We start from the raw sequence: 13,164 nt of genomic DNA, 5'->3' as shown, positions 1-13,164 counted from the left end.
CGTGTCATGCTGTGCAACAATTTTATAGGGTAGGCGTAGGCCCGACACTACCTGCAAGTCTGATAATTTCATGTTGTGCTTGCATTCATATCGTGCTTTATTTGGGTTGACCCGTTTTTCTTAAATAGACCAACCTATTTTCTTATACGGGCTCAAATTTGTGCTCCATATTTTTGTATTTTTATTATAATTAATGAGCTAAATACTAAAATATATGTGTATTTTATAGTTTTAATTATTTTTATATTTTTTTTCAATAATAGTTACAGACAATCATATAAAAAATAATTATAATTATTATAATTTGAATATTACTATCATTTTAATTGATAAATAAATATTTATTATTGTTACTATTATCAAATTATTGGATATTTTAATGTGTCACGCTTTAGAGTTAATCTATTTGTGCTTATATATCGTGCTTTTGGGCTTGTCGTGTTGTGTCGTGCCTAAGTCCATATTTTTTGTGTCGTGTCGTGCCTAAGTTTATATTTTTTCATGTCGTGCCTAAGCACATAACTTTTCATGTCGAGTCATGCTTGTACCTCTCGGGCTCGTGTCAGTTCCATGTCGTGTCAAAAAGTCCGACTTATATTTGCAGCACTACCTCCAGCTATCAATATAGCTATATAACTCTAATTTTTTGGGTTCACCAAAATAATATAAATTTAAGAGAAATTTCGAAAGGCACTAATAGTGTCTATTATCCTCTTACGCTTCGATATTGTTATTGGTGCAATTAAGTATTGTGTCTCATATAATTTAATGTAATAACTTTTAAAGAGTATTGCTAATCAAACCTGTCAAATGAAGTTGATTTGGATCATTCGGTTTCTACAGTAAATGTGGATTCCAATGATCATTCAAACAACTCAGCGGTGATTGCTATGCAATCATGCAAATCATCATGAAAATAATCAATTAGAATGCACGGAGTTTGGGGAACCTGAGTGCATTCCGTCGATTACGTTTGCTTGTTCATGAGCAAACTCCTCATGTTTTGTTTCTTATGGAAACAAAAGTCATGGTTTTCTCTTTCTCATTTCAAGCAATCTTTTAATTTTAATAATGGACTTGAAGTCCCTCGTGTCGGTTTAAAGGGAGGTATTATGTTGCTACGGAAAGATAATGTTATTGTAACTCTTCTTTCAATGAATACAAATCCCTTTGACTGCTACTTGTTGTTTGATGATGCCCCCATTGGCGTTTCTCAGCTGTTTATGGATTTCCTGAAACTAAAAATAAAAAGTATACCTGGGCACTCATTAAAAAACTTGCTGATGTTTCTCCACAAGATCTTTGGTTATTTTTTAATTAATTAATAACATAATATTATAAACTTAATAATATATATATAATTTTTTTAAAAAAAATAATACCTACGTGTGTAGTTTTTTTTCAATTAAAATTTTTATTTTTTAATTTATTAATAACATATTATTATAAACTTAATAATGTATATAACTAGTAAGCATCGCGTGTTTTGCAGAGGATATATAAAATATTTTAAATTATGTATAAAAAATAAATTGTGTATTTTAATTAATAATAATTACTTAGTATTAAAATTTTAATTTTACTATTAAAAATTTGTGACATAAATACTTAAAATATTAAATTTATTGCTAATAAATACTGAAATTTGAAAAATAGTAGCATAAATCATCTTTTATGGTTTAATTTTTGTTCTGATGTGTGGGTTTACAAGATTAAATTCAATGCTGATGGGAGTGTGGAGAGGTTCAAGGCTAGGTTGGTTGCCAAGGACTACAACCAGCAGGAGGGATTGATACACAGATACCTTTGCTCCTGTAACTAAGTTGGTTACTGTCAAGTTGGTTTTATCTCTTGCAGCAATCAAAGGTTGGCATCTACATCAGCTGGATGTCAACAATGCCTTTCTACATGGTGACCTCCTTAAAGATATGTATATGTCTCTACCTCGAGGGTATAGACCTAAGGGGGAGTTTCCACCAAATGCAGTTTGTAAATTGCAAACATCAATGTATGGCTGGAAGCAAGATTCAAGGTAATGGTTTGCCAAGCTCTCGAGTGCTTTAACTGAAGAAGGATTTCACCATTCAGCCACATACCATTCTTTATTCATCAAACATTCCAATGGAAGTTTCATTTTTCTGCTGGTGTACATGGATGATGTAATCCTAGCTAACAACAACTAGGTTGAGCTTGAATATTTAAAAGTCATATTGCATGCTCGATTTCAGTTGAAAGATTTAGGAAAACTGAAGTATTTCCTAGGTCTTGAAGTGGCCAGATCAGAAAAAAGGATCTTTGTTTCTCAAAGACCATATGCATTGCAGCTATTGGAAGACCTTAGTTATCTAGGATGTAAACCTATGAATACACCATTGGAAGTTAATTTCAAGCTTATCCAAGATGAGAAAGAAAAACTTACTGACCCAACATTGTACAGAAGGATTGTTGGAAAACTTCAGTACTTGACAATTACAAGACCAGATATCTCCTACTAAGTTAACAAACTGAGCCAATTCTTGTCTACACCTAGAGTCACTCATCCACATGCAACACAAAGGGTTCTGTAGTATGTCAAAGGTAGTCCGGGATAGGGGATTTTCTTCGCTGCAAACTCAGAAGTAAGATTACATACTTACACTGACTCTGACTGGGCTGCTTGTCCAGATACAAGGAGAACCACAACTGGTTTTTGTATCTTTGTTGGGACATCCATCATCTCATGGAAAAGCAAGAAACAACACACTGTTTCCAGATCTTTTGCAAAGGCAAAATACAGGACAATGGCTAACACTACATGTGAAGTGGTTTGGCTTCTCTCAATTCTAAAAGAACTAAAGGTTGAGCACGAAGGGCCGGCATTACTCTACTGTGACAATAAATCTGCACAACATATAGTTGTCAACCTAGTGTTTCACGAGAGAACTAAATACATAGAAATAGACTGTCATTTAGTGAGGGAAAAGGTACACCAAGGTGTTATCAAGACAGTTCATGTTTCTACAAAAGATCAAATTGCAGACATCCTAACTAAGCCATTATTTCCTAACCAATTCAATGTATTCAAAGACATGATGAGACTAAAAGACATTTAAAGTCCATCTTGAGGGGGAGTATTAAGTGTTGGGATTTTCTGCCCTAAATAAAACCCATTACAATCTAATCTGATTTGTTATCAATAAGAGAATTAGAAGTGTTTTATGTTAACATGTAGTTTTCATGCTTACGGTTTAATATATGCACAAAATTTGTTAAGTCCGGAACATATAGTCATTCACAATTACAGTGATGTCAACACAGTAGAATGTGATTGTGATTATATGATTCAAAAGACTAAGTCCCTGTTTCATCAGTATTTTGGATTTACACTGATGTGATAATCAGCGATGAAGTATACTTACACTTTGCATAAGTGTTATGTTCTTTCCAGAACATTGGCAAAGTATACTAGTTTCGAATGTATGGAGTATACATTAGACTGGACCGATATTGATCTTAGTTAAGATATTATAATACTTACCGTTGTATCTTTCCAAGTCAATATCACTAGTTGATCTTAGATCAAAAGATCTAAATCCTGATATGCCTAGGCTCAATCTCATGAGTGTTATTCATGTTCTTTGATTTGTTAGTTAAGCCTACTTTTGGGTCAGGGTGATACGTACATTTTGAGAACATGGTAGTATGATTGAGTGGGAGTGCTAAACATAAATATGGAATCTATAGCTTCTATAGGTGTTTCGAAGTCAAGTGATGATTTCCTTCGAGCTTAGTCAAATAGAAGTAAATGGAAGAGCTCTTGTTTCAGTGATTATATTTTAGTTCACTTAAAATATCATTTACAGGTAGCTAAGTATTTTAAGGAGCAAAATACATTGAGGGGTGAAACGGTAAATTTATCCCTACTCGGTGTAAATCATCTATATAGAGGATCTTTGATCAATTAAGATTATAACGATGGTTAAATGTGATAGCGTATCTATATGGTGGAGCATATAGAGCGTTCTATATAACTGAGAGTGCAATTCCAAGTTCTAAAAGTGGATTCAACAAGGAATTAATAAGTTAGGGAATTTACTTGGTAAATTCGGTTCAACTTATTGAAAGCTCAGTAATATAGGTCCATGATCCCCATTCTAGTTGAGACCATACTTCTTGTAAGACTCAGATAATTGATTTTGATTAATCAATTATAATTCGTGAATTAGACTGTGTCTAGTTTATGAATTTTCACTAAGCAAGGGCAAAATTGTGAAGAAAAGAGATTCTAGGTTTTATTTATTAATTAAGAGACTCTATATGTCTAATTAATAATTATGTTAAATGACAATATTATTTAATAATTTATTTTAGTTATTAAATAATTAATTTTGGCATTTAAATGGTTAGAATTGGAAAATTGGCGTTTTTGAGAAAATAGAAATGAAAATTGTTAAAATTGCAAAATTCTAAGTAGGGCCCATTAACACCATGGCCGGCCACTTGGAGAGGGTTTTTCCAATTAATATTTTCATTATTTTAATGCCAAATAATTACTAACATAAATCTAGTGGTTACCTATAAATAGATAGTGATGACTCACACCAAAATAAGAGTTTCCAATGATTCAAGAGATTGCCTTCAGAAAATTGAGCCACTCACTATCCTTCTATAGCTGACCCCCTCTCTCTCTCTTTTCTTCTTCTAATTTCGAGTACCTTGAGTGATAGAGTAGTGCCCACACACATCAAGTGGTACCTCAATCATAGTCTGGAAAATCGTGAAGAATCCAATTGAAGAGAAGGACATTCGGACTCAGATCTTGGTGATACTCTGCGATAGAAAGGATACAAGGTTTAGAGATCTGAGTGGAAGGAGACATATTATTCCGCTGCAACCAATGTAAGGTTTTCTAAACTTTATATGTGGTTATTATCGTTTTAGAAATTCATATTTAGGATGTTAAACAACATACTTGTTAGTGAATCTAAGATCCTGGTAAAATAAATTCCAACAACTGGTATCAGAGCCATGGTAACTAATTTACTTTCAAGAAATTTGGACTTAAAACGATTTGTGTGTGATTTGGATGGTTTCAAGTTGATTTGTGTGTTATTTGATGATTGATTGATGTTTGTAAAATTTTATGAAAAATAATTGAATTTTTGTTTCTGGAATTATTTTTATTGGATATTTGGAAAAAATTAAGCAAATTATTTTTTATAGAACTTAATTTCGATTTTAATTGAATTAGTTATGAATTTTTGAAAATCGGGAAAAATTAGGGTGTCATCACCCCATGCACGCGCACTGATGAGGTTATTTCCTCGGACTCGTGGGCTTCAGACAGCCTACTATCCATTTTTTCTCGGTCAGGACACGGGCGCATGTCTAAAATCGACCTTGGGCGCGCGCGGAGAGGCTGCATGCAGCCTCCTGCACCGTGCTCTCTCGGTCAGAATGCCCCCCATGTGCGTGCGGATGGTATGCACTGCATACGGTCCGTACCACATGCAATTTTTTTCCAATTTTTTCATGCTTTTTCATGGAATTAACTTTCGATTTTTTGTGTAGTTTTGTATTTTGATTTTTACTTTTCATATTTCAAATCTAATTATCAGAAATAAATTAATTTGAATTTTTTAAAATTAATTTAAGATATTAGTGTAATTTGAACTTGAAAATAGGTAAAAATCAATCTTTTTGCTTAATTTTTTATCTAATTTTTAAATTTGATTATTTTATCTTAATTTTTAAATTTAAGGTCAGATATTAATATTCTTTTAAATTATTTGACCTTATTTAAATTTAAAATAAGATTACTATAATCATGATATTTTAAATAGAAATAAGATATTTTGCTAACTTTTAAATTTTGTTATTTTTTTTATTTAAATTAAATTATAAAATCAGAAAAGGATATTTAATTATCATTTTATTTTATTGAATATTTAATTTATAAAATAACATGAAATTTAAAAGATAGTTAGCATTTTTTTTAAATGATATTTAGGTTAGTTGATACCTAATTTTTCAAAATTGTAGGTTTTAATTTTAAACTTTTTATTTAAATTTTTTTAAACAAACCGAAAAATATTATTTTATTATTTTCGAATTTATATTTATATTTTTTATTAATTAATTTAAAATTAAATAAATCCTACATCCAACTATCCAAATTCAACTTGTTGTAGGAGTATGTGTTTTTAGCTTGTGTGTAAGTTTTATAAAACCTATTATTGCTTGATCTAAATTGTCATAGTTAACTTGTTGACAGATCCAATGATCTGATTTTAACCCATGGTTCAATTGTCAATAGGTCAAGTAAATAATTTGTAACAGGTAAATTTTACATTCTTCTTTCATCTGTGTATGACCTAGTAACATGATAGGATCCATCCACTGTGTGCCTGTGTGAGCCTATATGTTTACTTTAGTTTTTGGGCCTATTCAATTAATAATAGTTGTTCATTTTAAGGTTAAATTCCTCTCTTTTGAGTCTTGTGTGAGAGTTAGGGGGCCAATAGTAGTTGGTACAACATACTGAACCCAACTCCCCCTCACATGAATAACCCCAACTGTGAAGGCCCATTTGCCTGATTTGGATAACTGTACTAGGTTAATTAAATTAGTTTAACCTAATAAAATTGATTAGCAACATAATTAACTTTTAAAATATATGAAATTTATTTTTCATTTTAATATTTTAAAGTTAATTTTAAGAAAAACACTCTTAGTTTAATGAAATTATTTCTAGATAAACTATCTGTATTTTTCTTGTATTTAATTAAATAAAGAATTATAACTAACTAGATTCTTTCTGAAGCTTACTTTAATTATTTTATTAAATATTCCTATTTAAGTTATAAATTAGTTATTTCTAACTAATTTTCATATCAACTTAAATTTGAATATCTTTTGAATTTTAAAATTAAGTTGAGGAATTCTAGGAATCGGTTATTGAAGATTCTTGAGATATTTTTTAAGTTGATATTTTTTTAATCAACTTAAAATGGAATATTTTTTAAATTAGGTGGTTACAACTTAATTTTGATATTTAATTAAATTTTATTTGAAAAATATTTAAGTTGGATATTTTAGATTTTTTCAATAACAACTTAAATTAGTTTCTTTTTCAAATTTTAGAAAAACACTTAGTTAATTGAAATATATTCTAGATAGTTATTTCTATTACTAGTTATTTTTTTTTTCTAATATTACAATAGGAAAATATTTTAGATTGAAAATTAATTGCTTAATAATTAATTTTTGATCAGTTAAGTATATTTTTCTAGTATTAAACTAGAATTAATAATTAAGTCTCATCTATACTTAATTATTTCTTTCTTGTCTTTAATACATTTAATTAAATTGAAAATTTAAATATCTAAGTTGATTTTCATCATGATACTTAAATATTATTATTTTCATGCTATTTAATTGAAATAGAGAATTATTTTAAGTTGGAAATTTTCTTTAAAAATTTCATAACAGCTCAAATTTGAATAATTTTCAAAATATATTTTTTTTATTATTATTAATCAATTTTCGAAATTGCATTTAATTATGCAAGATATTTTTGAATTTTTCTTGAAAAATAGATTAAAGTTGTAAATTAATTATTTTAATTAATTTTGAACCAACTTAAATCAATGATTTTTTCATTTAATGATTAATGAACTAAAATATATTATGATTAGAAATTGAATTAATTAGTCAAAGAAAATCTAGATAGATATTATTTTTTTGCTTGAAGTATTTTTTCTAGTAATGTTTAATTTATTTTATTTTAAGCATTTCGAAAATTGTATAATTATATACTTTAATTTTTCGAAATGCAATATATATTTATAGAAAATTAAATTTGAGTTGTAAATTAATTTAAATTAATACAACTTAAATTAAATAATTTTTTTAATATTTATTGAAAAATTACTACTAAGATGGAAATAATTCATTTTATTTTCATATCCATCTAAGTATAATTTTATAAATATTAAATTAAATTTTATTTAGAATTTTATTCTAAATTAGAAATTTTAATTAAATAAATATATATTTAAAATAAATAGATTTAAATAAATAATAGAAGAAAATACATTTTAAATAATGAGCTTTATTATTATTATGAATTTTCACTAAGCAAGGACAAAATTGTGAAGAAAAGAGATTCTAGGTTTTATTTATTAATTAAGAGACTCTATATGTCTAATTAATAATTATGTTAAATGATAATATTATTTAATAATTTATTTTAGTTATTAAATAATTAGTTTTGGCGTTTAAATGGTTAGAATTGGAAAATTGGCATTTTTGAGAAAATAGAAATGAAAATTGTTAAAATTGCAAAATTCCAAGTGGGGCCCATTAACAACATGGCCGGCCACTTGGAGAGGGTTTTTCCAATTAATATTTTCATTATTTTAATGGCAAATAATTACTAACCTAAACATAGTGGTTACCTATAAATAGATAGTGATGACTCACACCAAAATAAGAGTTTCCAGTGATTCAAGAGATTGCCTTCAGAAAATTGAGCCACTCACTATCCTTCTATAGCCGACCATCTCTCTCTCTCTCTCTCTCTCTCTCTCTCTCTCTCTCTCTCTCTCTCTCTCTCTCTCTCTCTCTCTCTCTCTCTCTCTCTCTCTCTCTCTCTCTCTCTCTCTCTCTCTCTCTCTCTCTCTCTCTCTCTCTCTCTCTCTCTCTCTCTCTCTTTTCTTCTTCTAATTTCGAATACCTTGAGTGATAGAGTAGTACCCACACACATCAAGTGGTACCTCAATCATAGTCTAAAAGATCGTGAAGAATCCAAATTGAAGAGAAGGACATTCGGAGTCAGATCTTGGTGATACTCTGCGACAGAAAGGATACAAGGGTTAGAGATCTGAGTGGAAGGAGACATATTATTCCACTGCAACCAATGTAAGGTTTCTTAAACTTTATATGTGTTTATTATCGTTTTAGAAGTTCATATTTAGGATGTTAAACAATATAGTTGTTAGTGAATCTAAAATCCTGGTAAAATAAATTCCAACATTAAGATAGCTTGGTAATTAGTTGGTTAGTTATGAAGTTAGTTATTTGGTTGTTAGCTGTCCTTAGTGTTTATGTGTTGGTTTAGCTTGTAATAACAACTACTATAAGTAGTTGTTCATAATCATTTTGTAACTGATTTTGATCCACTGAATACAATTCTATTTTGACTCTTTCTCCCTCTTTCTTTCATTCTCTATTCTAGCTCTTTCGAGCTAATATTCCTTCCCTCTTATTGTGTAATTGATTAATAATTCTTAAAGTGTTATTAGAGTGACAAAATTATAATAAATGTGTCTTTTTCAATTCTGTGTGCATAGTTCGACCAACATAATGTAAATATATATATATATATTTAATTATAATCAGTTTTTGAGTTAAAGTGTATTGTATGTTTTCACTCATTTTGTTGTAGAATCAATTCTATTTAATTTATGTCTCAGTGTTGTTAGAACTGAATCCCTCTTATTTATTAATTAGAACTTGTTTTTTTAGTTATTGTTTGTTATTTACTTTTACTAATTTTGATGTGGAACCAGTTCTGTTTTAATTTATGTATTAGTATTTTTGGAACTGATTCTCTATTTTTTTGTATAACAGGTTTCTAAGTTATTTTGTGTTATTTGTTTTCAGTCGTTTTGTTATAGAATCGGTTCTATTTTATTGTATGTTTCTGTGTTTTTATTTTTCTCTTGTTTGTTTATGTTTTTTTTTCTATAAATTAATTTTATCTAGTTCCTAATATTTTTTATGTTGTTTTTTTTTTCAGCCAATATATTTGAAGATCGACCCAAACTATAGGTTTGCTAGTAAGTTACAAAGACCGTATTGTATTTTATTTGTATTATTTCTCATTCTGGTTATTGATTTAGTTAAACGACAAAAGTCTTGTTTCCAAGAGATTTTTAAGAAGTGCACTAGTTTTTATGATGTGATATGATTTATATCATTTATATATATTTTGTAACTATAACCGGTTTCTGAGCTATTGCGTGTTATTTATTTTTAGTCATTTGATTGTGGAACTTGTTTAATTTTGATTTATGTCTCATTTGGTTTTTAATTTAGTTATTTAGGAATCGATTTTTGATTTAGTTGATTCAAAGAACCGTTTATTTTTTTATTTAACTAGTTTTTGTGTGTAAGTTTTTATCTTGGTTGCTTTACGGAACTAGTTTCTTTGTCTCTAACTTTTAACTAGTTGATAAATATAACTAATTTCTTTCTCTTATATTTTTCAGTTATTATGTATTATTTATTTTACTTATTTTGTTATAGAACCGTTTCTGTTTAATTTATGCCGCGGGGTTTTTTTTTTTTTTTTGTTATTATAATCGATTTTTGAGGTATTGTGTGTTATTCGTTTTTTACTCACTTTGTTGTGGAAATAGTTCTATTTTTAATTTATATTTTAGTGTTTTAGGAACTGATTTCTCTTTTATTTTCTAATTATAATTAATTTATGAGTTATTTGTTTATTCATTTTGTTATAGAACAGGTTGTATTTTAATTTAACCGGTTTGAGTTATCCTATATTATTTGTTTTTATGCATTATGTTATAGAACCAATTCTATTTTAATTATAATCAGTTTGAGTTATTCTCTGTTATTTATTTTTATTCATTATGTTATAGAATAAATTCTATTTTAATTTATATCTAAGATATCTAATTCTTGTGACTTTTCTGATGATGATGACAATTCTGGTAACTTATTCAATGACTTTTTTAGTGACTTTTCTGGTGACGATGACTTTTTTAGTGACTTTTTCAACGACGATAACTTTTTTGGTAACTTTTTCGGTGACTGCGTCTTCTCCGATGACTTTTTCGGCAATTTTGTTATTAAAAATTTTATCAACTTTATTTATGGTCATTTGTTTGGTTTTCTATATTTTAAACTTTGGTTATTTTTTATTTTCATATTTTTTTAGCATTATTTATTTATTTATACCATATAAAAATAAACTCTAATTTTTTTTTCTTCATATTTATGAAAAATTCTCTTTTTTATACGATAGTGTACATTGTTATTTAAGGGATAAATATTATTTTGGACTTTGTGTTTTATAAAAATTATTAATTGGACACTCTATTTTGTTAAATGATAAATTGGACTATGTATTTTTTTAAAATAGTAGCTTAGCTAATTTTTTTATCAAAATAAAACTTAGTAATAATCCAATTTAAATGTGTTATTTTTCTACATTTTTTTGTACTATAAATTATTTTAAGTTGGTTGTATTAAAAAAATGTCAAAAATTGAGTTTATGATACTATTTTGTACCATTTAAGAAAATACAGTGTCTAATTTATCATTAAAAGAAGAATTTGATTTGTAAAATTTATAAAATATAGTGTCTAAAATGATAGTAATCCTTATTTAAAACATCATGCAGATTTAAAAAAATTATAATAATTTAACCTAACAAAAATAATATTTAAATAATTTATTAATTATGATTTTTTTAAATTTCATATGATATGTATAATATACACTATCATATTAAAAATAAGGAGATTATAGTATCGAACACGAAAAAAAAAAATGCAATATACTGAATGGTAATGAATAGTATGGTATTGATTCTGTTTACTAAATTTTGGAAAGAGGAAAACTAATGGGATCCACACAAATTAGGGAGAAAATAAAGGGAAAGATTTTCCTCCTATTTTTATAGGGAATGTCTTTCCCTTTCCTTACTTAATTTATTTTAATTTTAATTTTATTAATTAAAAATAAAAAAGACAAATATACCCCTTAAAAATCTATAAACAGAAAATAATTGCATGTTCTAATAATGACAATTTTGTTAAATTAAAACATTTCCGATTACCTTTCTTAGTTATGTAAACAAAATAATATGGTTCTGGTTTCTTTCCGGACAGTTTAGTAAACATCATAATAAAATATTGTTTCCGATTATTTTCTATTTTAAACCGATATATTTCTCTTATTGATTATTCTGATTCCAATTACAGTTTAGTAAACGCGCCATTAATCTCTAAGATATGTGTAATCTAACTTGACTATTATGCAAAGTAAATATTATGTCTAAAAGATAAATTTTTTATTATAAATATATGTTATAACTAATTAAAATGTACGTATTCTAATATTTTTTTAAGGACTGTTGTCCCTGCTCGCCTTTATGTGTGTCCATCTGTTGTTACTCCTATTTTTGGTAATAAAAACACCCTACTACTCGTACCTTGTTAATTTCTTTTCTATGTCTACATCATATGAACGTAAAAAAGGTCCAAAATATAACTTGGGGGTGGAAAGTGGAAAGTGGAAAGTGGAAAGCATTGTTTCTTTCATCTTGACAAATGGGGTAAAAAAAGGTTGGGTTTTGTTGTACAACTTTAAAATTCAATAAATGAAAGGAATTTTAAGCTGATGTCAGCATCTAAATTACGCAAATTCTTTTATTTGTGGCCTTGGGAGTTGGGGTATGGAGGAAGAGAGAAAGAGAGAGAGGAGGTGTTTCATATTTGTTTAGGCAGCACAGCAGGTAATATTTTTACATACCACCTTTTTTATCTTTTCAAAACAAAAGTAGAACTAGAAGAGAGAGAGAGAGAGAGAGCCACATCATAAATCACATTGAACAGTGACCCAAAAATGGAATCTGAGATTTGATTTTGGAAGAGAATTGGAGGAGGGGTTGAGAAAAATTTGTAAGAAAGAAAGGCCCACCTGAGCAAAATGCCAAAAACCATTTAGTCATCGTTCCTATCTTCCCCATGCTGCTTGTCCCCTCACCTCAGCTTAATTTGCAATCCCAATTCTAAAGTTAACAACTGAGATATCTAACTCAACTTACTAACTTCTTCTTCCTCATTCATGCCGTTTAAAACCAATACCAAAGTCCCAATAATATGACACTACTACTAGCCATAATACCAAATACCAAGAGAATCAGAATTAGAATCAGATTCGTTTCTACCCAACCTCATCCTTAATCCAATACTCATAACAATAATAAATTAATTACTAAACGGTGGTGCACATGCACATCACATACTTATCTTATTTTTCTCTTATTTTTTTATTCTAAATTTGTTAACTTATGTAAGAATATACACAGCAGTTATCTATATACGTACAAAAAAATGTATTTAGATATTATAAATTATAAAACACTTTTTT

The sequence above is a fragment of the Cannabis sativa genome, chromosome X (genome assembly GCF_029168945.1).
Source record: "Cannabis sativa cultivar Pink pepper isolate KNU-18-1 chromosome X, ASM2916894v1, whole genome shotgun sequence".
Lineage (NCBI taxonomy): Eukaryota > Viridiplantae > Streptophyta > Magnoliopsida > Rosales > Cannabaceae > Cannabis > Cannabis sativa.
Note: the sequence above shows the minus strand (reverse complement) of the source record.